The sequence below is a fragment of the Cervus elaphus genome, chromosome 20 (genome assembly GCF_910594005.1).
Source record: "Cervus elaphus chromosome 20, mCerEla1.1, whole genome shotgun sequence".
Classification (NCBI taxonomy): domain Eukaryota; kingdom Metazoa; phylum Chordata; class Mammalia; order Artiodactyla; family Cervidae; genus Cervus; species Cervus elaphus.
This window is the reverse complement of record NC_057834.1, coordinates 56,981,334-57,003,474: the sequence shown is the minus strand read 5'-3', so window position 1 is coordinate 57,003,474 and position 22,141 is coordinate 56,981,334. Positions and strand designations below refer to the sequence as shown.

At 48.1% G+C, this 22,141-nt stretch overlaps 1 long non-coding RNA gene across 1 annotated transcript in view; it reads right to left on the bottom strand.

The window, feature by feature from the left end:
* LOC122676524 overlaps positions 1-22,141 on the bottom strand; it is a 62,552-nt gene that overhangs the window by 15,368 nt on the left and 25,043 nt on the right. Inside the window, exons 4-6 of the long non-coding RNA XR_006335597.1 lie at positions 19,025-19,251; positions 12,765-12,879; positions 5,270-5,431 (exon numbers count right to left, since the gene is read on the bottom strand). This is a non-coding gene — a long non-coding RNA (uncharacterized LOC122676524). The remainder of the gene's footprint in view (positions 1-5,269; positions 5,432-12,764; positions 12,880-19,024; positions 19,252-22,141) is intronic.

The window sequence follows — 22,141 nt, the reverse complement described above, 5'->3', positions numbered from 1 at the left end:
TCTGCTGGGATTTAGAACACAAGAAAATGTTTGATGTGAATATCAATGGCACATGTGGTACCATTTCTCCCTCCTGCACCCATGGCAGACATCACTAATCAATTACAAAACCTTCCTCATTTGAACTGGAGCATTGCTAAATACCCTAAAGCCAATTCTGACTCTTCAGAACTGTCATGGTCATTTAATCAATTTGCCATCCCAGTTTTAAAACTATTCAAGTGAAGGTGGCAGTAGCTGTTGAGAGAGGCAGGAGATGAGACCTTCAACTAGACGGTAAGTTCTGTGAGGGCAAAGACAGGGTCTGTTTGATTCACTAGTCTATCCTCAGTATACACAGGAGTGGCTTAATACAAGTTTGTTGAATAAATGAAGAGCCTCCCACCTTATGGTCTCCCTAAGATACACACGGCCTGCTTGGCTCCAGGGGGTGAAAAAACTCTAATCTACAGCTCATGTTCCGGACTAATGCTATAGAAAGCAGCCTTGGGGAAGGAAGGGACGGAAGGAGGAGAGGTTATTTAGTGAGTGCTGCTCTCTGGTAAGAAAAGGGACTGTGGAAATGATGGTTTCCATTATTTCTATAAGAGGGATAATGGCTGTGAGTGAGAGCTTTGAAAGATCTGGTACCGTGTAACTTCCCTACATTTATTATTTTTTATTATCCCTTTCCTGTGGCGATTAGAGGGCTTTAGGTATTTTAAGCTATCATTTAGTGAGTGCTATGATCTAACAGCTTTATAAACATTAACGCACTAGACAATGACAAAAGGTTGGTTCTCTTTTTACCCCCATTTCTCAGAAATGGAGGCCCAGAGTGGTTAATTACATGCCCAGGTGCACTGCTAGTGGGGGACACAGCTCAGATTCACATGCAGGCCAGTATGCTTGCAAAGCCAATACCATAAATCCTCTAACAGAAACAGCCTGAGTGCTTGTGTTTGGTGGCTGCCCTAGGGTGGGAGGAGAGGGTGTTCTAGCTCTCTGCCAAGTTTTAAGAGCTCATTGGGGGAACCACTTGTTATCAGCTCACTTTTGCCACTTTCCCCCGGCAGTTCCGTGTTTGTCAGTCTTGAGGATCTGGGGTTCTGGGCACTCTACGGTATTTCTGGTCTACTGCCCCATCATTCCCATCATGCCCTGCTTACTGCCCACCACCCCCTATTCTACTGTCTATCATCCTCTGGTCCTCTGTCCCACCATCTCTTCATTGTCTCCCCCACCATTAGGGCTGCCCAATGTAGTGAATAAAACACAGGATGGTTTTTATTTTTACAGTTAACTTTGAGATTCAAATCACAAGTAATGTTTTAGTATAAGTATGACCCATTGACTATTCGGGATATACTTATAGTAGGAAATTAGTCATTGTTTATCCAAAACTCAAATTTAATTGGCCATCCTATGTTTTATGGAGCAATTCTACCCACTAGATAGCATTGTTGCTGGCTGTCATCCTCAGCATCCCTCACTGTACTGCCGCATCATATTTAGGTTCACTGATCCACCCTCCCCTGTTTCACTGCCTGACTACCCCCAGGGGAACTCCCGAGTAACTGTCACCTGTACCCTGCCCAGAGCTGCCCAGTGATCTTTCCCCAGTTCAGCCTCTCCTGGAGCCCTCCTTGAAGCAGTCAGCTGCAGTCCTGAGGACAGGACCCTAAGCATACTTTCCCATATCACTCAGATCCTCCCAGGGGCACGGGATTCAGAGGTGGCAGACTTGGGCTTCCTGTAGGGGTGATAAGGGGGCTCCTAGTTGGCAAAGTAATCAAGATGATGAGCCAAAACACATTGCCTTAAGGTTTGGGAAACGTCACTCCTCCAGTTCTGGACCAGAACAATCATTTTGAGGTGTCTTGAGGATGGGGGTGGGGGATTGAGTGGATGGAGGAATTGTTTCTCCCCCAGACTTGCCAACTGCAGACAGCATAAGTTAATGAGCCGTGGAAGTAGAATTCACCAAGGAAATGATGTGCAGCCACCCCCTGAAGGCTGTAAAGCTCCGGGCTTGGAGCAGGTGGGACCTAGAAGCTCACTGCCTGTTGCGGGTGGTGGGGGTCCGCCCCACCCCCTTCAGACATAACTAGAGGAAGGAAAGGATTTGGCCTTCATCAGGAACCCATAAATTGAGGAAGACAGAAAGCAGGGCGGGAGCAGGAATTAGAAAATCTGTGCTTTCTGTATCCTCCAACCCTTGTTGTCATATCGCCCAATACAGCCACGCACGCACATGCGCACATGCGCACTCGTGCAGCCTTGTCAACCCGCGCATGCTCACAGCACAGGCGCTGGGAGCCGCTTCTCATCCCTCTTCTGCTCTTCGCGGTGAGCCAGTTTCCTCCGGTGTCTAGGCCTCCGTGTGTTCATCTGTCAGATTTAGGAGGACTCGAATCTCTCAGCCTTGCCTGTGAAGGCCCTGGAGTTTGGTATCCCCTCCGGACTATAAACTCCCTGAGGGCAGGGACTTGGCTTCAATCCCTGGGTGACTGAGCACCCAGAAACCTCGGGAGAAGCCTCAGGAGGGCCCAGCAGCACCAGCTTCTGTAGCGGCCGCTGTCTCTTGACCTGGGCTCTGCCCACAGAGGCAGAGGCTTTTCTCAAATGAGAGCCCAGGACCCACCCAGGACGCTCTGGCAGAGGCTGCAGGAGGACCCTGAATTCACAAGCCAGTCACGCCCGGCACCTGCACTGCAGTGCCTTGGGTCGAGCCAGGAGACTGAAGGTGAGAATACACATCTGGCAGGTCCCGCCTGGAGTCATTCACACACTCACAGCCACTGTAGCTGCCTTTTGATTTAGCTTAGTTAAGCCATCTGCCCACATTAAATGGCAAATTATCTCCATCACTCCCCTAGTCCCAGAGGGAAGAAAGAGATAAAGGAAACTGCCATCCTGGAGTGGAGCTGGAGGACCCTGCCCTGCCTCTGTTACTTCTCCCCTTTCCTGAGAGACAACCTCCAGTATTTACAAAATCTTCTTTTTTTGTCTCCAAAACTAAGGCCATCTGTTGCCTCATTGCTTCCTTTTCCTTTTCTTTTTTTTTTTTTTAGAGTTAGGAGAGGAGCAGGGCTCATGCATGTCTGACCACAGATAAGCATTAGATAAGATTAGATAAGCACAGATAAGATTAGAGCTTTTCTTTGTTTTTCCTCTGCCTTGGGCATTTGCCTGTGACACCATCCTCTTCCAATAAGCCTGTGCTCTTTCGGCCTTCCCTTAGCTCTTGGTTCTGCTGAAGGGGCCCTGTGCGGCTGCAGGTGGAGGACTCCAGCAAAGCATCTCTGAAGGGACCTGCGAACCTCACCCAGGGTATGAGGATCGAGGCAGACCATAAAGTATTGCATCTCAATCATGTATCGGAATGGACTGTGTCCTTATGATTCTGACACCAATTCCGACACGTTGGCGGTTTTCCCATGCCTCCAAGCAATTCTCAGACACCAACTGGGTGTCCCACAGTTTAACTCAATGTTGACCCTATTTACCTGAGATGGGATCCCACATGACCAGGGCTCAGTCCCTCGAGACTGCCCCAGAGACCTCACTTCAGATGCCAATCATAAATCCGGGTTGTCACCTGTTCTTCTGACCACACTGCTATAGATTGGAGGTCCCAATGACCCCCTCCTTGGGTTGAGTTAATTTGCTAGACTGGTTCACAGAACTCAGAGAAGTATTTTATTTACTAGATAATTGGTTTATTGTCAAATGATATAACTCAACCAACCAGATGGAAGAGAAATGCAGCTTGAGGTGTGTGGAAAGGCTCAGCACTTCCGTGCCCTCTGAGGCGGCCACCCTCCAAACCCTGTCCTTTGGAATTTTTATGGAAGCTTCATTATGTAAGCAGGCTTGATTAAATCACTGCCTATTGGTGATTGAACTCACTCTCCAGCCCCTCTCTTCCCCTTTCCCCAGGTGAGGGGGGCAAAGGGACTAAAGGTTCCAACCCTGTAAGCACAAGCATGGTTGACTTCCCAGGCAATCAGCCTCCTTTCCTCGAGTGTTTTCCAAAAATCACCTCTCTGACATAGCAAAAGACACCTTTATTGCTCTCGTCACAGGAAATTCCAAGAGTTTTTAGCTTTGTGCCAGGAAATGGAACAAAGACCAAATGTGTATTTCTTATTATAGATCAGAATATCACAGCTCTCCTTATGGTGACTGTCATCAGTCAGGAGCCTGAAAGGAGGTCTTCCCAAACCAAATGCTTACCTCACTCCTTCAAAAGGCATTTCTCAAGTCCCTACTATGGGACAAGCACCATACTCACCCTGACAGAAACAATTTTCTTAAATGTTGAAAATAACTATTTTACTGTGGGAAGTGAGGATAGCATATTGATAACTAATATTGGGAATTCACTGTGCACCAGAGTACTGGTTGCAAACTTCTTTCTATGTAATTCTATGAGGTAAATATCTTTGTTATTCCCATTTTGCAGATTAGCACACTGAGGCTCAGAGAAAATAATCAAACTCCTTAAGGCCATATGGCTCAACTGTGGTGTATTTGGAGTCCAAGTGTGAATGACAGCGATGATCACCCTCTTCACCATAGCTTCAGAGAGCTATAGATTTCACATGTAAAATCAGGATTTGTAGAAATTATGTCCCCTTGTACTGTATGTGTGATTCTCTTGCTTGGTTATTACATTTAATGTCGTATTCAAACATGATTGTGGGTTGAGGCTACAATGGTTTGGGTGGGTGGGAAGAGAGAGGATCTCCCCCAGTAGGGTGAAAGTAGTGAGAGAATCTGTCATGAAGACAAAGAAGATTCTCGGACCAGAACTCAGAAGGCAGACCCTAGGTCTATGCAAAGGGAACCCCCCATCTGGACATTGGGGTGGTAGGCGTGGGGGTGGGCTCCAGGAGGGTAGGTGTGAAGATGGATCCACCATTCTGAAGTAGCTGAGAACTAGGAAATGGGGTAGTGAACCAGGAAAACTTGCTATCTACGTTAATACAATTTTAGACCTTCAAAACTAGTAGTAAGGAGGCCAGACCTCACTGCATCTGACCCCAGGGTTGTTCGAATAATTACTGCTACTTCTACTTTTGGGATTTCCCTGGTGGCTTGCCTGCCAATGCAGGAGACGTGGGTTCAATCCCTGGGTCAGGAAGATCCCCTGAAGAAGGAAATGGCAAACTACTCCAGTATTCTTGCCTGGGAAATTCATGGACAGAGGAGTCTGGAAGGCTCCAGCCCATGGGGTCACAAAGATTTGGACATGACTTAATGACTGAGCACACTCTACTTTTACCTTTGGACTTTTACTTCCAAGGTCCAGCCAGAGAGAAGACACAAAACCCTGTCTTTGAACGCCATCCCTGAGTGGGCAGGGTATCCGGAAGTCATCTTCCATGGTCGTGTTTCACTTCATTTATTTTTCATTTGTTATTCCTTGAGATCAAATTGGCAACATCTGTTGGATCATAGAAAAAGCAAGAGAATATCAGAAAAACATTGGCTTCATCGACTATGCTAAAGCCTTTGACTGTGTGGACCACAACTGTGGTTCCAACTGTGTGGAAAATTCTTAAAGAGATGGGAATACCAGACCACCTGACCTGCCTCCTGAGAAGCCTGTACGAGGTCAAGAGGAAACAGTTGGAACCGGACATGGAACAATAGACTCGTTCAAAATTGGGAAAGGAGTTTGTCAAGGCTGTATATTGTCTCCCTGCTTATTTAACTTCTATGCAGAGTACATCATGAGAAACGCTGGGCTGGAAGAAGCACAAGCTGGAATCAAGATTGCTGGGAGAAATATCAATAACCTCAGATATGCAGATGACACCACCCTTATGGCCGGAAGCAAAGAGGCACTAAAGAGCTTCTTGATGAAGGTGAAAGAGGAGAGTGAAAAAGCTGGCTTAAAACTCAGCATTCAAAAAACTAAAATCATGGCATCTGGTCCCATCACTTCATGGCAAATAGATGGGGAAACAGTGGAAACAGTCACAGACTTTATTTTTCTGGGCTCCAAAATCACTGCAGATGGTGACTGCAGCCATGAAATTAAAAAACGCTTGCTCCTTGGAAGAAAAGCTATGACAAACCTAAACAGCATATTAAAAAGCAGAGACATTATATTGCTGACAATGGTCCATATAGTCAAAGCTATGGTTTTTCCAGTAGTCATGTATGAATGTGAGAGTTGGACCATCAAGAAGGCTGAATGCTGAAGAATCAATACTTTTGAACTGTGGTGTTGGAGAAGACTCTCTAGAGTCCCTTGGACTGAAAGGAGATCAAACCAGTCAGTCCTAAAGGAAATCAACCCTGAATATTTGTTGGAAGGACTGATGCTGAAGCTGAAACTCCAATACTTTGGCCACCTGATGCGAAGAACTGACTGACTGAAAAAGACCCTGATGCTGGGAAAGATGGAAGGCAGGAAGAGAAGGGGATGACAGAAGAGAAGATGGTTGGATGGCATCACCGACTCAATGGACATGAGTTTGAGCAAGCTCTGGGTGTTGGTGAAGGACAGGAAGACTGGTGTGCTGCAGTCCATGGGGTTGCAAAGAGTCAGACACAAATGAGCAACTGAACAACAAAAAATCCAAAACTTTGTTCTCTTTCTTGTCCAACCCCTATTCTCCTCAGGATTGAGGCATATCAAAGAAAAGGAAGGACTGAAACTGAGCAGGACCCTGTGGGGCCTTCCTGGGTGCAAGGCCCTCCATTTCTGTCCCCGGTTTCTTGCTTGACCTTTCCCAAGTTCCAAAGAGCAGACTCAAGTAGTTAACGATTGGAATAGAGTCATAGGACTCCTAGTTCCTCCTCAAGGAATATATATAATAATCTGCTGGTGGCGCTGGTGGTACAGAACCCACCTGCCAATGCAGGAGATGCAGGAGACAGGTTCAGTCCCTCAGTCAGGAAGATCCCCTGGAGGAGGGCATGACAAACCACTCCAATATTCTTGCCTGGAAATCCCATGGACAGAGGAACCTGGTAGACTGCAGTCCATAGAGTCACACAGATTCAGACCTGACTGAAGCGACTTAGCATGCAGGCACACCTATTTTCTAGCTTTTCTGCAGAAACTAAGACCCCCACCTGGAGGAGCATGGTGACTGCATACTGACCACCAGCACGGAGGCCTCACGCTAGTTGGAACCAGAAAGTTGATGATTAAGATTCCCAAAGCATCACCTTCTTACCTCACCACCAACCAATCAGAACAGTGTTCATGAGCTGATCATACACCTTACAACCCTCACACTTAAGTGTAAGTCACTCAGTCGTGTCCTACTCTTTGAGACCCCATGGACTATACAGTCCATGGAATTCTCCAGGCCAGAATACTGGAGTGGGTAGCCTTTCCCTTCTACAGGGGATCTTCCCAACCCAGGATTTGAACCAGGGTCTCCTGCAGTGCAGGCGGATTCTTTACCAACTGAGCTATCAGGGGAGCCTCACACCTAATATGGCCTTTAAAAACTCTTGCCTGAAACTCATCTGGGAGTTCAGGTCTTTTGAGCACCAGCTGCCCATTCTCCTTGCTCAGGGTCCAGTAATAAGTAAACGCTGCACTTTCCTTCCCCACAGCTGTGGGGTAAATAGATTGGCTTTGCTGTTTGGCCAGTGAGTGGGTTTGCATCCGACTTGGTAATAAAAAAGGAAGGAGCCACTGAGCGCTCTGGCTCCCTTGCAGCCAGTGGAGTGGGTAGGAAACTCAAGGATGAGAGTAGGTGGTGGAACCTTTAAAAAGGAAATCCCAGGACTTCCCTGGTGGTCCAGTGGTTAAGAATCTGCCTGCCAATGCAGGGAACATGGGTTTTATCCCTGGTCTGAGAAGATTCCACCTGCCACTGGGCACCTGGGCCTGTGCACTAGAGTTATTGAGCCCTTGTGCCCTAGAGCCCATGCTTTGCACCAAAAGAAGCCACTGCAATGAGAAGCCCACACATCGTAATGAAGAGTAGCCCCCCCACTCACTGCAACTAGAGAAAGCCCATGCACATCAGTGAAGACCCAGCACAGCCCAAAATAAATAAATCTTAAAAAAAAAAATGTTACTTTTTAAAAAAAGATGCAGTCCCATTGGTGGAGGGTCACTGTGCCTGAGGCAATGATTGGGGGGTGTCTGGATGAGTTGTGATCTTGAGGCATAAAAGCAGGCCTGGGCTGGTCCCCAGAACTCCTTTGTCAGAAGAGAGAAATGACCAATCTTTGGGGACGCTCTTCTGGCCAGGGTGGGGAGAGCAAGAGTGGCCTGGGTGAGTCTTTCCTAGGTCCTCAGCTTGGGGCAGGGTGGGCACCTAGTGGTTTTAGGTACTCAGATGGCCCAGTGGTCTCCTGCTCTTGGGGGCCCTGAAAGGGGTCCTTCAGGACCCATGGAGCTGGGTGAGAACAACATGCTTTGGCCTCAAAGGCAGGACTCTCCTGGAGAAGACTAATCACATGTTGTTATTCGTGAATAATGCTAACAACTTCACAAACCACATAATATTTTGGACATTTCAAAGCTGCCTTAAAGCAGCCTGATGTAATAGTGGAAAGAGACCAAAACTGAAGTCTGTGGAAAAAAACAGGGAAAACTATAAGCCAAATGACTTTGCCCCTCTTGAGCTTCAGTTTTTGTTTTTTTCATCTGAAGATGGGAAGAATAATAACCAAGGAGACCCCTGCTTACTGGTTTAGGGGGGATTAAATGGCACCTGGGTGTGAAAGATGAAGGGCTTTGCTATGGAAATGAAAAACTGTTTTCTCTGAGCATTTTTATCTCCAGTGTTAGTTCCCTAGGTCTGGGGTAACAGAATGCCATAAACAGAGTGGCTTAAAGAATAGAATTTTTTTTAAACAATAGAAATGTGTCTTTTCACAGTTCTGGAGGCTAGAAGTCCCAGATCAGGGCCACCTCAGTGTTGGTTCCTTCTGAAGCTAGGAGGGAGAGTCTCTTCCGTGCCTCTGACTGAGCTCCTGGCAGCTTTCTGGCAGTCTTTGGTGTTGTATGGCATGAACAAGCTTCACACTGATCTCTGCCTTCAACTTCACAAGGCATTCCCCCCCACCCCCATCCCAGTGTGTGTTTCTGTGCAGATGTTTCCTTTCTGTAGACTCACCTGTTGTCTCGGATTAGGGACTCACCCTCCTCCAGAATGACCTCATCTTAACTAATTACATCTCCAGAGATTCTATTTCTAAATAAAGTCACATTCTAGATACCAAGAGTACTTCAATATACAAATTTGGAGGGAGCACAATTCAACTCCTAACACATGTGACCCTCCAAGGCAGTGGGCAGCCCAGGAGAATGCACAGTGGAGTCAAGTGCAGGGGATGGAGTGAGGTGGGTGAGGTTCTAACTCTTTTAGGCAGATTCAGTGCTCAGCTGAATTGAGGTTTCCACCATCTCTTTTATGAAAAACTTACACATTATTAAAATATGTTCTGGATACAGAGGATATAAAAATGAATAAAATATTGTCCTTGACTACAAGGGAAAAGAGAGACAGACATGTAAACAAATCATTGAAAGGCAACATAATTCATGCAGTAAGAATTCTATATGACAAGAAAAAGGGGGTCCGGGACAGGATTGTCCTGGAAGTTTCCTGGGAGGCAGTAACATTAGCATGGAATCTTTGAAGATGGCTAGTGTTCCAGGCAGACAGGAGGCAGAGGCACATCAGTCAGAGGACAAGCACCATAGCATGCAAGTATGAGCCCAGCTTGATCTGGCTAGATGTGTGAGCTATGGGAGACAGAGGTCAAAGGTAAGTTGGGTCACATATTAAGGGGGTTATCCACAACCTAAGTGAACTTTTTATCCTATGGCAAAGCCATGGGAAGCTCTTTCTCTACTAATAATCTCTGACCAGACAGTGATTTCACTGGTGTAGAAAATGAGGCCAGAGGGGTGGCAGGAGCTAGTATAATGGCTGGCAGATAGTAGGAGCTTGATAAATAAGTAAATGAGTGAATGACTTTTAAGGAGCAGACTGGAATAAGAGGAGAGACAAGAGTAGGATGAATGAGAAAGCAGAAAAACAGAGTCAGGATAATTTACCATAGACCAGGTATAGAGTTGTGAAGATCTGAATGAACCTCAAAGAAGAGGAGGAATGTCTAGGGCCTTAAATGGGTTGAAGGAAGGTGGAAAAGGTGAAAGATGGCCCTATGGCTGGAGGTCAAGGGCGTTCCTGCCCACTGAGCTCCATTATCTCTCTGAAGTCTGGTTCCTGAGGGAAAGGAGGGACTAGGCTGTGGAAGCAAGCAGTGAGGTGTGGGAGGAGCTAAGAGCTGGGCACAGCAGCCCTAAGGTCAAAGGGAGATGCTGACTGTGGTCATAAGCCAAGCATGGGGATTTGGAAGGCAGGTGTAGAAGGAAAAGGGGGTCTTTCGTACGTATAATAGTGTCCTCCCCAAATTCATGTCCACCCAGAACCTAAGAATGTGAATTTGTTTGGCTATAGGGTCTTTGTAAATGTAATTAGATAAGGATTGAGATGAAGTCATACTTGATTGAAAAGTGAAAGGAGGTGTTCGTTGCTCAGTTGTGTCCTTGTCTTTGTGACCCCATGGATTGTAGCCCACCAGGATCTTCAGTCCATGGAATTCTCCAGGCAAAGAATACTGGAGTAGGTAGCCATTCCCTTCTCCAGAGGATCTTCTCAGCCCAGGGATCAAAACCTGGGTTTCCTGCATTGCAGGCAGATTCTTTACCATCTGAGCCACCACGGAAGCCCATTAGAGTGGGCCTTAGATTCAATGACTGGTGTCGTTATAAGAGACAGAAATGGACCCACAGGGACGAAAGCCATGTGAAGATGAGGCAGAGATTGGAGTGATGATGCCACAAGCCAAGAGATGCCAGGAACCACCAAGAATTGGAAGAGGCAAGGATGTTCCCCTAGAGCTTTCAGAGGGAGCGCAGCACTGCCAACACTTGGATTTTGGACTTCTAGCCACTAGAACTGTGAGACAATAAACTTCCCATTGTTTTAAGACCCCATCCCCACCCCCAGCTCATGGTGCTTTGTTACAGCAATCATAGGATGCTAACACAGGGCCAGATCACAAGAGGCTGGGTCAAATGGTCAACCAAGAAGAGGAGACCTAGTCAGGGAAGGGGTGAGCTCTGGAGGGGTTGACAGACTTAGCGGGGTTGAGAGCTGAAGGTCTCGAGGAAGAATGAGGGGTTTGGGGAAAAGCTGAAAGGACAAGATTTGCAGCCAGAGGGTGGCATATTTAAAATTAAGGGTTCAGAGGAATGAAGCAATTCCAGGTACTGTCAGATCAATCTCTCTCAGAGAATGAAAACTCCCTGATAAACAAACTCACCCTAAACAGGCAAGGTGGTTTTACCCTACCTTGAGCCTGCATTTTATTTTATTTTTTATTAGTGTTACTTTGAATTTCAGTTTTATTTATTTTTGGCTGCATTGGGTCTTAGTTGCAGTATGCAGGATGTTTTGTTGCAGGGCATGCGGGCACAAATGGTTGTGTTGTGAGAGTTGCCCTGCTGCATGTGGGATCTTAGTTCCCCAGTCAGGGATCCAACCCATGTCCCCTGCATTGGAAGCTGAATTCTTAACCACTGGACCACCGGGGAAGTCCTTCAAGTCTGCATTTTTAAATCCAAGCCAAAAGAGGAGCCTACAATTTCTTCCAAAGAATTACTATCAGCTGTCTCCATTTTGTGACATTTCAGACACTGTGCTCTAGGCAGGAGGGTATGTGGACGGAGGAGGGGGCAAGGTGCCTGAATCACAACCCATGCATGGGTGTCCCCAGACTTTCAGAGGGAGACTTACCCTGGGACTTACAGAAAGGTGTGTAGCTCCTGGGGACCGCTGGGACATTAAGTTGCAGAGAAAACAAAATACACTAAAATGGCAGTCGGGGTAAAGCTAGACTATTTGGACAAATTCAGAAGGAAAAACCCCAAGCAGAATCTAAAGGCAATTAAGTGATAACTCTAGTGCATGCCAGAGAAGAGCTGTGTTGCTCTGGGGCCAGGAATCACTCAATTAAACAGCAAAAGCCCAAAGGGAAACAGAGGGCCAGTGCCTCCCCTTCTCAGATGTGAAACGCAGCTCCCCCTCCTGTCCCCCTGCCGTGTGCCCTCTGCCCCCAGCTCTGGCACCACCAGCTGTCTGCAGGGCAGCCCTCCTCTCCCTCCTCACCCTGGGCCCCAACATGGATGGGTCCTCTGTCCTCTGCTGCTCTCTGGCCCTGGTCCAGGCTGCTCCCTATCGCTCCCCTCCAGGACTTCCTAGCCAAGAGGCAAGGGGCTCCCTTCTCCACCTCCTCCAGACATGACCCCTAATGTGTGAGCAGGAAGGAGCCTTTGTTCTGAGGGGGAAGTGGAGAGGCAGTGCTGGAGCCACACTGTCTTCCATGGACAGCAGCTGGGCTGAGAAGGCTCTGATCTTGGGCCCAGCTCTTAAGCCCCTGCTCAGTCCTGCATGGGCCCTTCTATTTGCCCCCCAGAAGTGCCAGGGGCATAGCCCCACACCACCATGTCTTCACATGCTCTATCTCCAGCCCACCCTTCTTTCCCTGCCACATCCTGGGCCCCCTTCCTCCTCAACCTCTCCCCAGCTCTTTCTCCAAATGCTGCATGTGGGAGGAATGAGTTGGGGGCAGAGGTAATTTAGTTTTCATAGCCTCCCAGGATCAGCCAAGAACTATTCCAAGGACCATGTTTTCCAGATGGGAATGTAATCAATGGAGCCATGTCTTGCCCAAGAGACCGCAGATCTCCTAGAGCATCACATTCATCTTCTCTTGGTACTCACAGCAGTGGGGAGAGAGAAGGCTTCTTCCCCTCTCCCTGGGCTTCTCCCCTTTCGGATCTGGGAATGTTGGTTTTCAGCCAGCTCTCCCATGTGAGAAGAGCCAGAGGCTGGGGACCTGGGAGGGCAAAGTGGAAGAATATGTCAAAGAGCAGTGACAGTTTCTAGGTCATCAGCTGTCTGGTTGGCATGGAGGGGGTGATTATTTTGAGTCACCATTGGTGAAATACTTATTGAGCTGTGAAGGGAAATGCTACAGAGTAAAGCTGAGAACTAACAACTGAATTAAAAGCCAGGAGTTCTTGTCCTCACACCATTGCCTTGCTGCAGGGGATCAGTAAGTCCTTTGCCCTCCAGTTAAGAGAGAACCTCTAGTTGAACCTCACATCCTGAAGATGAGGAAGTGGAGAGTCTGCACTACCCCCCAGCCACAGTTCCAGACGGACTGAGGCACGGATGACGTCAGGGACCAGCCCAGGGTCTGCCCACTGCCTTGCCCAGCACTAATTGGTTTGGGAAACCTTGGACCTGTTTGACCCGTGGAGAAGCCACTGGCTTTCCTTCCAAGTAGCCCTAAGAGGGGCAGCCTCAGGTGGACATTAGGAGACTTGGTCAAGCAGGAAACAGAAAGACAGTTAGCTGGGACCATCTGCAGGGGTGTGACAGCATTAAGGGACTCAACAAGAAATACTGAGGCAGCTGGAGCAACAGCAGGAAGCTGTTCCCACCCCAGGCCTGAGATGGTGTTCTCAGGACCCGGGAGAGCTGGAGCTATGGGAGGAGGAGCCATAGGATCAAAGCGAGGCAGCCAGACCGTGAGTGGAACAAATACCCCGCACTCTCTCTGATGGCTTCTGATCTCCTCCTGAAGCTTCCTGTTCATCCAACCCAAACCGAAAGGCAGAGGACAAGGGGCCTTGTGATGCTATCCATAGAGGTGAGTCTCCTGAAGCACAGAGGGAGCCTTGGGTTGGGAACAAAGCAAAATCACAAGCCAGCAGAGGGGGCACTGTGGACTGTACACTCCAGCAGAAAGAGCAAGCCCTCCGGAGCGAGCAGTGAAGATGGTTCCTTATTTTCCTGCTTGTAGCTGTGTGATCTTGGGCAATTCACTGCACTCTCTGGGCTTGATTTTCTCCTTGGGACTAACTATACTTTCTTATTAGAGTGGTTGTGGGGATTAAATGAGGTGCTGGTGTAAAAGCATCAGCAATATACTGGGAGTTTATTGTTTATCAAGGTCAGTTTCCCTTCCTTTCAGAGTCCCCCCCGCCCCCAACCTTCCAAGCTCTGATGAATAAGAGGCACTGGGGTAGAATGGGATGGAGAAAATATATAAACTTCAGATTTGGACCCTGGCTCCACAGCTCTTAGCTGTATGACCTTGGGCAAATCATGTATTCTCTCTAATTTGTTTTCTTGGTAGTAAAAAAGCAATATCCAGCTCATAAAGTTGTTGTGAGGATTAGAAATTATTTAAGGCATCTAATAAGGCATTGGGTTCATCGTGGTACATGGGCCCTTAAGTCAGATTAACTCAAATCCAAAGTCCCTATTTGTTAACTATGTGACCATGCACAAGTTTTTGGATCTGTCTGAGCCTCAGTTTCTTTATCTATAAAATGGGGATGATATAAGCACCTTTCTCTTAGAGTCAAGATAATGAAATGAAGTAATGGGCATACAATCTACCAGGCAAATGGTCCACCCTCAAAAGTTTGCTACTGTTATAGATTGTTATTGATATCACTCTTGGCAATATTTCTTTCCCCAATCAAGCATCCAACCTATCTGTCTATTCAGATACCAATGTCTTTACTGGAGAAAAGCAAGTAGGGCTTGGGGGGAGGTTAGACAGAGAGCTCAGCTAGAGGTTTCAGGACAGGAAATGGCTCAGTCTAATTGACAAATGCCTTGCCCAGCACACATATATAGACAAGAGGTTCGGTTCAGCCTGTAATTCTCCCTGACAGATCACTCAGAGAACAGGAAGGACTGTCCTGCTACCCTGTCCTCACCCCCCACCCCCGCCCCAGATTGCCTGATTCCTTGATGTGACTCTGACTGGCTTTCAGCTAGATGAAAACAGAGGGAAAGGGATTGTATGGTACAATAAACCTGGAACTGTATTCCCCCAATAAAAATTTGCTGAACAGTTATTTGGTACATGGCACCATTGGAGACTTAATGTAACTAGCCCTCATCAGTTTCAACAATTTTATGAAATTAGTGTTGTTGGAATAGTAACATTAGTAATATTGGAAGTTGGAGCCCAGAGAGGTTAGGGAACTTGGCCAGCATCACACCAATAATAATTGACGGAGTCCTCCTTTGAAATCAGGTCTGATTGTTCCCAAAGCCCAAGTTTGGGCAGCCATGCCGGTTGGCCTCCTGGAAGGATGGCCTGTGTGTCGAACATCAGTGGAGGGGGTTGAGAAGAGGATGGAAAGACAGGGTAAGGAATGATCCTGGAACAGCTGTGAGCAGTGTGATCTGCCTACCCTGGTCATTTCCCTAGGAGGGCTAGATACAGAGGACCTCTGGGGTCCTTCCCTTCTGATACCTTGTGAACCAGACTCTAACTCCCTGGACTGTGGAGGGGAGAGAGAACCATCCTCTGTTTCCCAGGCTCCAGAAATTCACCTCCTTTCCTCCTCCCCTTCTCAGTCCCTTGGGCTCTTGATCGCTTTTCCTACCCTGAGTCTCAGAAAGCCTCATAGCTAATGATTTCCTATGCTAATTATCTTCGAGCTGTGTCCCAGAGGATGCCTGGAGAGCAAGGGTGGGCTTTCAGACAGTACTGCGGGGAAACTTTCTTACATCACGCACCCACATGCTTTGGGCTCTTAATCTGCCAGCCTATCAGGTTGGTCTGTGGTCTTGGGTGCTGGCTGAAGGATAAAGTGTTGTGGGGAGGGGTAACCAGACCCCTACAACCTCAGACCACCTCTTCAGAGCATGGTTGCTCTTCTTGGAATCTCTGTAGCCAGGACAAGACCTGGAGAGGCATGGGGGCCCCCCATGGAGTTGCATGGGAGGGGAAGCATATGGCCCTGTGCCCCTCAGAACTGGACCCCAAGGCTGTGTTCTAAGTTTTTTCACTGATTCCAGAATCAACTATGGAGCACTTCTTCTGTGTGAGGGCCAAATCTGACAGCATCCTGCCTTCACATTGCTTCAGTCTAGTAGGAGTGATAAAACATGTATATGCCCCGAAATGCCAAGGCGTGAAAGTTATCCAGACCTGTCTGTGTCATTCATGAGAGTTAGAAAGGATCAGAGGAGGGAGAGATGGCTGGCTGGCAGTGGGAGGAGGGGGTTGCTTACATAGCTCTTACCCCGCGCCAGTCAGTGCTCAGTGCTTTGTATACTTTCACTCTTTTAATCCTCACAACGACGCTGCCATTTTACAGAAGAGAAAACAGGCAGGGAGAGGCTGGTAACTTTCCCAAGGGCCCAAAACTGGTAAGTGGATTTGATCGGGTTGGGTGGTGCTCTTAGCCCCTAGGTTATTCTGCCTGCTTCTGCCCTGTCCCCATGTCTCACTACCTAATTGTCAAAACGCAGTTATAGAAATGAGCACTGATGTCTTCACTGCCGCTCTTATATTCAGTGTTAAAAAAAAAAATCACTGTATCTGCAGGCATGTTCCTATGTGTTATTGCTGGATTATAAGCTACAAAGAATCTCATTCAGCTACACTTATTGAGTGTCTGCCAAGAGCCAGACACTGTTGTAGCTGCTTTTGCATATTCTAGGTCAATTTACTTCTTGCAACAGCCGTGGGAAATAATGCCAATTTCCCCTATTTTCAAGAGGAGGAAAATGGAAGACAGACAGGAAAGAGACTTGCTACACCAATACTTGTGGAACTAAGCTTTGGACACCCTTCTTTTAACACCAACTTACTACTTTTAATTTTAAAGATTAACATTAATACTGTTGATCTTTACACTATGGCACCCCATTCAGCATAGCCTAGAATGAGTATCCTTTTCATCTGCTTTTGTTTGTTTTTGCATGTAAGACAGGCCTTTTTTTTTTTTTTTTTTTTTTTAGAACTAGCATCTTAACATTAAAGAGCATGGAACATGAGCATCTTACTCTTAACATTAAAGAACGTGAAACATTTGGCTCTGAGTTCAAGTTTACTATTACTTGAGATATGTAAACTTGGGAGAATCTCCTCAAATCTTTGAACCTCAGTTTCCTCATCTAGTAAATGGGGATTATAATAACCAACCCCATAGTGGTACTGTGAGGCTGACATTCAACAGCATACAGAAAGTGCCAAGAACTGTGCATGGCATTCAGCGAATGGTAGCTATTCTTTATGGAGAGCTGCACGGCATGGATGCAGTAAACACATATTGGGGTAAGGGCTTTTACACAGTAACCTAACACATATTATCATTTCATCCCATCAGTAAGCCTGTGAGATAGATGTCCCCATTTAGGAGACAGATTGCCCACAAACAATAACTGACACAGCAAACTTTCACATGCATGACTCAGGACTCTGCATCCTAGGGCCCTTCCCTCGTCTATACCAATGGCCATGTTGGTCCTACCATCCAGGGAAAGGTTGGGAGATTCCTATGATGGGACAGATGCCTAGAGGTGCTTTATAAACAAAAGGACCACAAAACACCAGTGGTGATCATATGGAGCTTCCTGCCTGGTGTGAAGACAGAGCAATGCCTCTAAGACACACTTACCAAGGTGTTCCCAGACACATCAACCCCATGAGGTGTTTTAGGGAAAAAAACGGGGAGTCGGTTCTTGACCAAATTTGTTTGGCTGTAGCCTGTCCAGCCTCATAGAAAGCCACCTGTTTTGCTTATAAGTTCTGGCTTAGAAAACTCCTAGATCTTCAGCTTGGTTAGAAATTCTCTATCTGGAACCTAGCCATTGGGTTCAGGTGTATGGTGGTTTTGAGTGAAGGTTTGTTGGGTAAGCTACTGATGACAGCCTACCCACCCCACCTCCCGGAGGGGTTGGGGAGAGATAAGACCCTGAGAGTGAGGAGGTTCCTGCTTTACCTAATGGGAGCCGTATCTGGCAGTAACTCTGTGAGCCCTGTGGTTCAGAGTGCATCTTTGTGAGGTTGGCTTTACCTGCTGACCTCCTAGTCACTGCCCTTACCAGTTACCTTCTATCCTTAACCTGATATAGTAGATGTTCTCTGCCATCCAGAGTACCTGTCTCAGGGGCCTAGGTCCATGGGGATCCTAATCCATGGAGAGCCTAGACTCCCACATCCTTTAACTTGGAGAATCACAGTGTACATAATATTTCAGTTGATCATGCATCTCTTTATCCTATAATACCTATTAATATCCTCCAACTCACCTTGGGAAACATTGTCTTCGTGATAGAAATCCCAAGTACCATTGTCTTAATGGAAGAGATCCCAAGTTTCAAAAACCTCTTAACGAGCCTCCATTTCTGAGTAATCAATAAAAAGGCATTAAGGCTTACCATGGGCAAGGTCCCATGGGAGAATGTGGAGAGTACGGGAGGCTGCAGAGCTGTACTTAGTCCCAGAGCCTGCCCTCAAGGAATCCACAGCCTGATGGAGGGAGGGAACAGACCACTGAGGCTCAAGGAGGACAAGCGTGGTGTGGTGCTAAAGATCAGGTCAGAAGGGCCCTGGCGGTGTTCTAGGAGATGTCCCCAGAGGAAGGCCAGGAGAGAAAAGGAGTTGGGTGGCAGACTGGTGGTGAAGGTCCAGGCACCAAGGGTGTTCCTTCAAAGGAGAAGAGGAAAGGCAACCCAGTTTGGAGCCAAAGAAAGCAATCCTGAGTGAGGCTGAGAACTCAGCCAGGTATGCCATCAGGTGTGGAGGAGGGAACTTGGCAGGGTCCCGCTGAGCGAGTGGCAGAGTGGTGGAAGAGCAGCCACCACCCAAGCCCCGCACAGAAGGAGCATCCGTGAATAAGACGTCTTGGCTGCTCCCAGGGACGGGGGAGGCTGTGGGAAGCTGGTCCCAAGAGAGCAGTCTGGGGGAGAGCTGGCTGGGCCCAGCTCGGAAAGCTCTGACTCTAGAATCATAAAGCAGTGGGTAGGAAGAAGTGGCTTACATCGGTTGTCCCTAACGCTGTCCTGCGCACTTCCCTATGGACCAGAAAACAATCAAGAAAACAACAACAACAAAACTCAATCTGAACTTCGCTTCATTCTGAGAGTTAAACACTGGAGTTAATCATCCAATAAATATTTATGGAGCACCTGCTCTGTGAAAGACAGTACACTGGCCTCACCTGAGTCTCCGTCCTTCCGAGAAGAGAAGGCTGGGTCAAGGCCGTGCATGGGTAACAACAGCTTTTAGTACCAGCCGATGCTTGAGGGGCACTGGATGAACTGTATCAATCATGGGTCCTGCATTCATCTTCTCATTTGTCCGTTCTGAGCCAGGAGCTGCAATCTGACTTCAGGCAGGGAGAAAGTCTCTCTGATGGTCAAGGTGGGCTTCATTCCATTCTGTCAGCTGATATGAAGGTGCATGATGGATAAGGAAATTAAAACTATAAAACCTCATGTACATGCTTTTGACAGAACCGAGGACCACTACAGCCTGTCAGGTGTTAGGAGACAGAGAATACGTTACAGAGGTGGTGTGCCGGAACAGATCTGACTGGTGATGGAGAGGGAGGGCGTTTCTTGAGTAGAAGAGAAATGAGTGGGTTTAGCGCTAGCTCACAGCGAACTGTGAATAATCTTGGCTATATGCAGAGGTACAAGCCTTTCATAGGCCCATCACGTGTCATATGTGAGGTAGAGGGAAAAAAGGTGAGTAGTCTGGGCTCGAGAGAGTGTGGGGCTGGAGAAGAGGAAGAGGTTGTGACACACCCAAGTCCTGCTGAGAAGTCTGGCCCTCACTGGGCAGGCAGTGAGGGCCCACAGAGCAGGATACCTTACCTTTGCCCTTTAGGAAGAGCTTGCTGGTGTCCATTCTAAGAAGGCCTGGGGGGCCTCGTGAGACCAGCGGCAGGGACTCAGGCTGGGCTCAAACCAAGACTTGAGGATGGCTTCAGTTCAGGCCTATGGGGACTGGGGCATCCTTCCAGGGTGGAAGAAAAATTTGGTTTTGATGAAAAAGTGACCTTGTGTTTGGGGGCCAAAAATAGACCAGGCCCACCTGGACTCCAGTCTCTGGGACCCTACAGCCACACAGGACTCCATCTGTCTCCTATAAACTCTCTCTCACTACTTTCAAATACTATTTTGGGGACCAGCCAACCTTGGATCCTGTAAAGAGGAGGAAAAGCAGCCCTTCCAGAGGGGAGGAGAATAAAGGAAAAGAAGAGAGGAGAAAAAGCTGCTGAGAGAGGAGAAGGAGGAAGAATCGGTGGAGGTCTGCCCCTCCAGATTTGCTCCTGGGCCAAGAGTAGGGTGGGGCTCAGTATAGATTATAGAGCAGACTCTGGGACTGGAGCATTGTCCAGAGTACTTTGCCAGTGCTCAGGCAGCCCTGGGCCTGGGGGTCCCTCAGGGACAGAGACAGACAGTCATGTCTGTTGATCGTGTTTGGAGTAATGAGAGGATGGCAGACAGTGACAATAGTTTTGGAAGCAGAGCTAGTTCAGCTGGTCTGGGAACCAGGGGAGGGGATGTGCTAGAAAGGAACAAAGTGCTGATGATTCAAAATGAAGTCAGGGGGATGGTTGGGGGAGTGAGCAGGGGTGGCGGGTGGATAGCTGGCTTTAAAGCATTTACCGTGCAGACAGTCTGGGCACAGACCAGATGAGTGGCAGACGCAATTACGTTTTCCATCCTCGAGCTGTGAGCTGCCCAGGGGAGCATCTTGCAGATGCATCGACTGGGACTCAATGGTTCAGACCCTTCTGTTGACAACTGAGTTGGGATCAAAGGCCAGTGCCTTGAAATTGAGGGTGGAGAATGCAGGTTTCAAGCCCCTTCTCCTGCTCAGGCATGAGGACCACGTAAATTCAGCAGTGCTGCCCAGCTGCTCAGCACTTAGACTGATCTCTCTTCCCAGACCCACAGGGATGGGAGCAAATGAGAATTTCAGAGGCCCCCAGTCCACCCCAACTGAGGGTATAACTAGACCCACCATCTACCCAGAGCTCTTCATAAGCCAAAGCTGGGACGGATCCAGGGCCTGGGAGCAGTGACAGGCAGGGCTTGAGGGGCCTCAGCCACAGTTACCCATGCCCTACTTGCCCTGGGCTGAAACTCTGCCCCTGCAGCCCAACTGGTAGCTGCTAGCTACATGTGGCTATTTCCATTTAAATTAATTAAAATTGAATACTGCAATTCAAAATTTAGTTCCTCAGTCAAGAGAGCCACATTTCAGGTGCTCCATAACCACATGGTTCCCATATTGGACAGCCAGCTAGAGAACACTTCCACCATGGCAGAAAGTTCCACTGGATAAGCTGGTGACATCTAAAAGTAACAACATCAGCATAAGAATGAACGCCGCATGTCTTATACCCTGCACAGAAGAGGGTTTCTTGGCTCACATACGTGGTCCCCTTTCTCCAGTAGGGCCCTTCCTCCTCACACTCTGGGCCCCTCCTCCTCAGACGCTGGGCACCCTCCTTTCCCATTCTCATCAGCGGTTCCTGAGCAGTGATATCTCTCTTGCCTGCTGACCTCCAGGTGGCCCCCTGCCCCTCCTGGGCCCTGGCCCCGACGCTCTTCTTCTATGAAAGTGGGGCACAGGAGAATTGTGTGTAACAAGAATTGTAACAAGTATGGCTTCCCTGGTGGCTCAGCGGTAAAGAACCAACCTGCCAACACAGGAGACCCAGGTTTGAGTCCTGGGTCGGGAAGATCCTCTGGAGAAGGTAATGGCAACCCACTCCAGTATTCTTGCCTGGAGAACCCCATGAACAGAGGAGCCTGGTGGGCTGCAGTCCATGAGGTCTCCAAAGAGTCAAACACGACTGAGCAACTAAACAACAACAAATCGCAGTGTAGGGTGTGTGTCCTGGGCGTCTGCCTTTTTTCCTACCCTGGTGGCCTGGGCTGGACCGAAGGCTCCCTGTACCCACCTCGTCTGAGCCCAGACCTTGTCCTGAGTGAGCAGGCCCTTGTCCTCTCCTCAGAGCATTCCCCAGGCCCCTGGAGCACCTCTTTCCTAGGCCAGGAGTTTCCACAGTTCCCCTAGCGCTCCAAGTCAGATCTTACCTGACTCCCCCGTCCAGATGTCTTCCCCACACAGCCCCTAAGGCTAAGGAAGGGGCAGCTATTAAGGCTAAACCAAGGTGGGCTGTTGTCCCAAGCCCTTCAGTTCTCATTAGTTGGTGTATTTCTCAGGTGGCTCTTTCCCACCCTCTATCAAATGTCCTGGGTGACTGGGGGCACATGGCCTAGATCGCTGATGGATCACCAAATCCGTTTCACCTCCT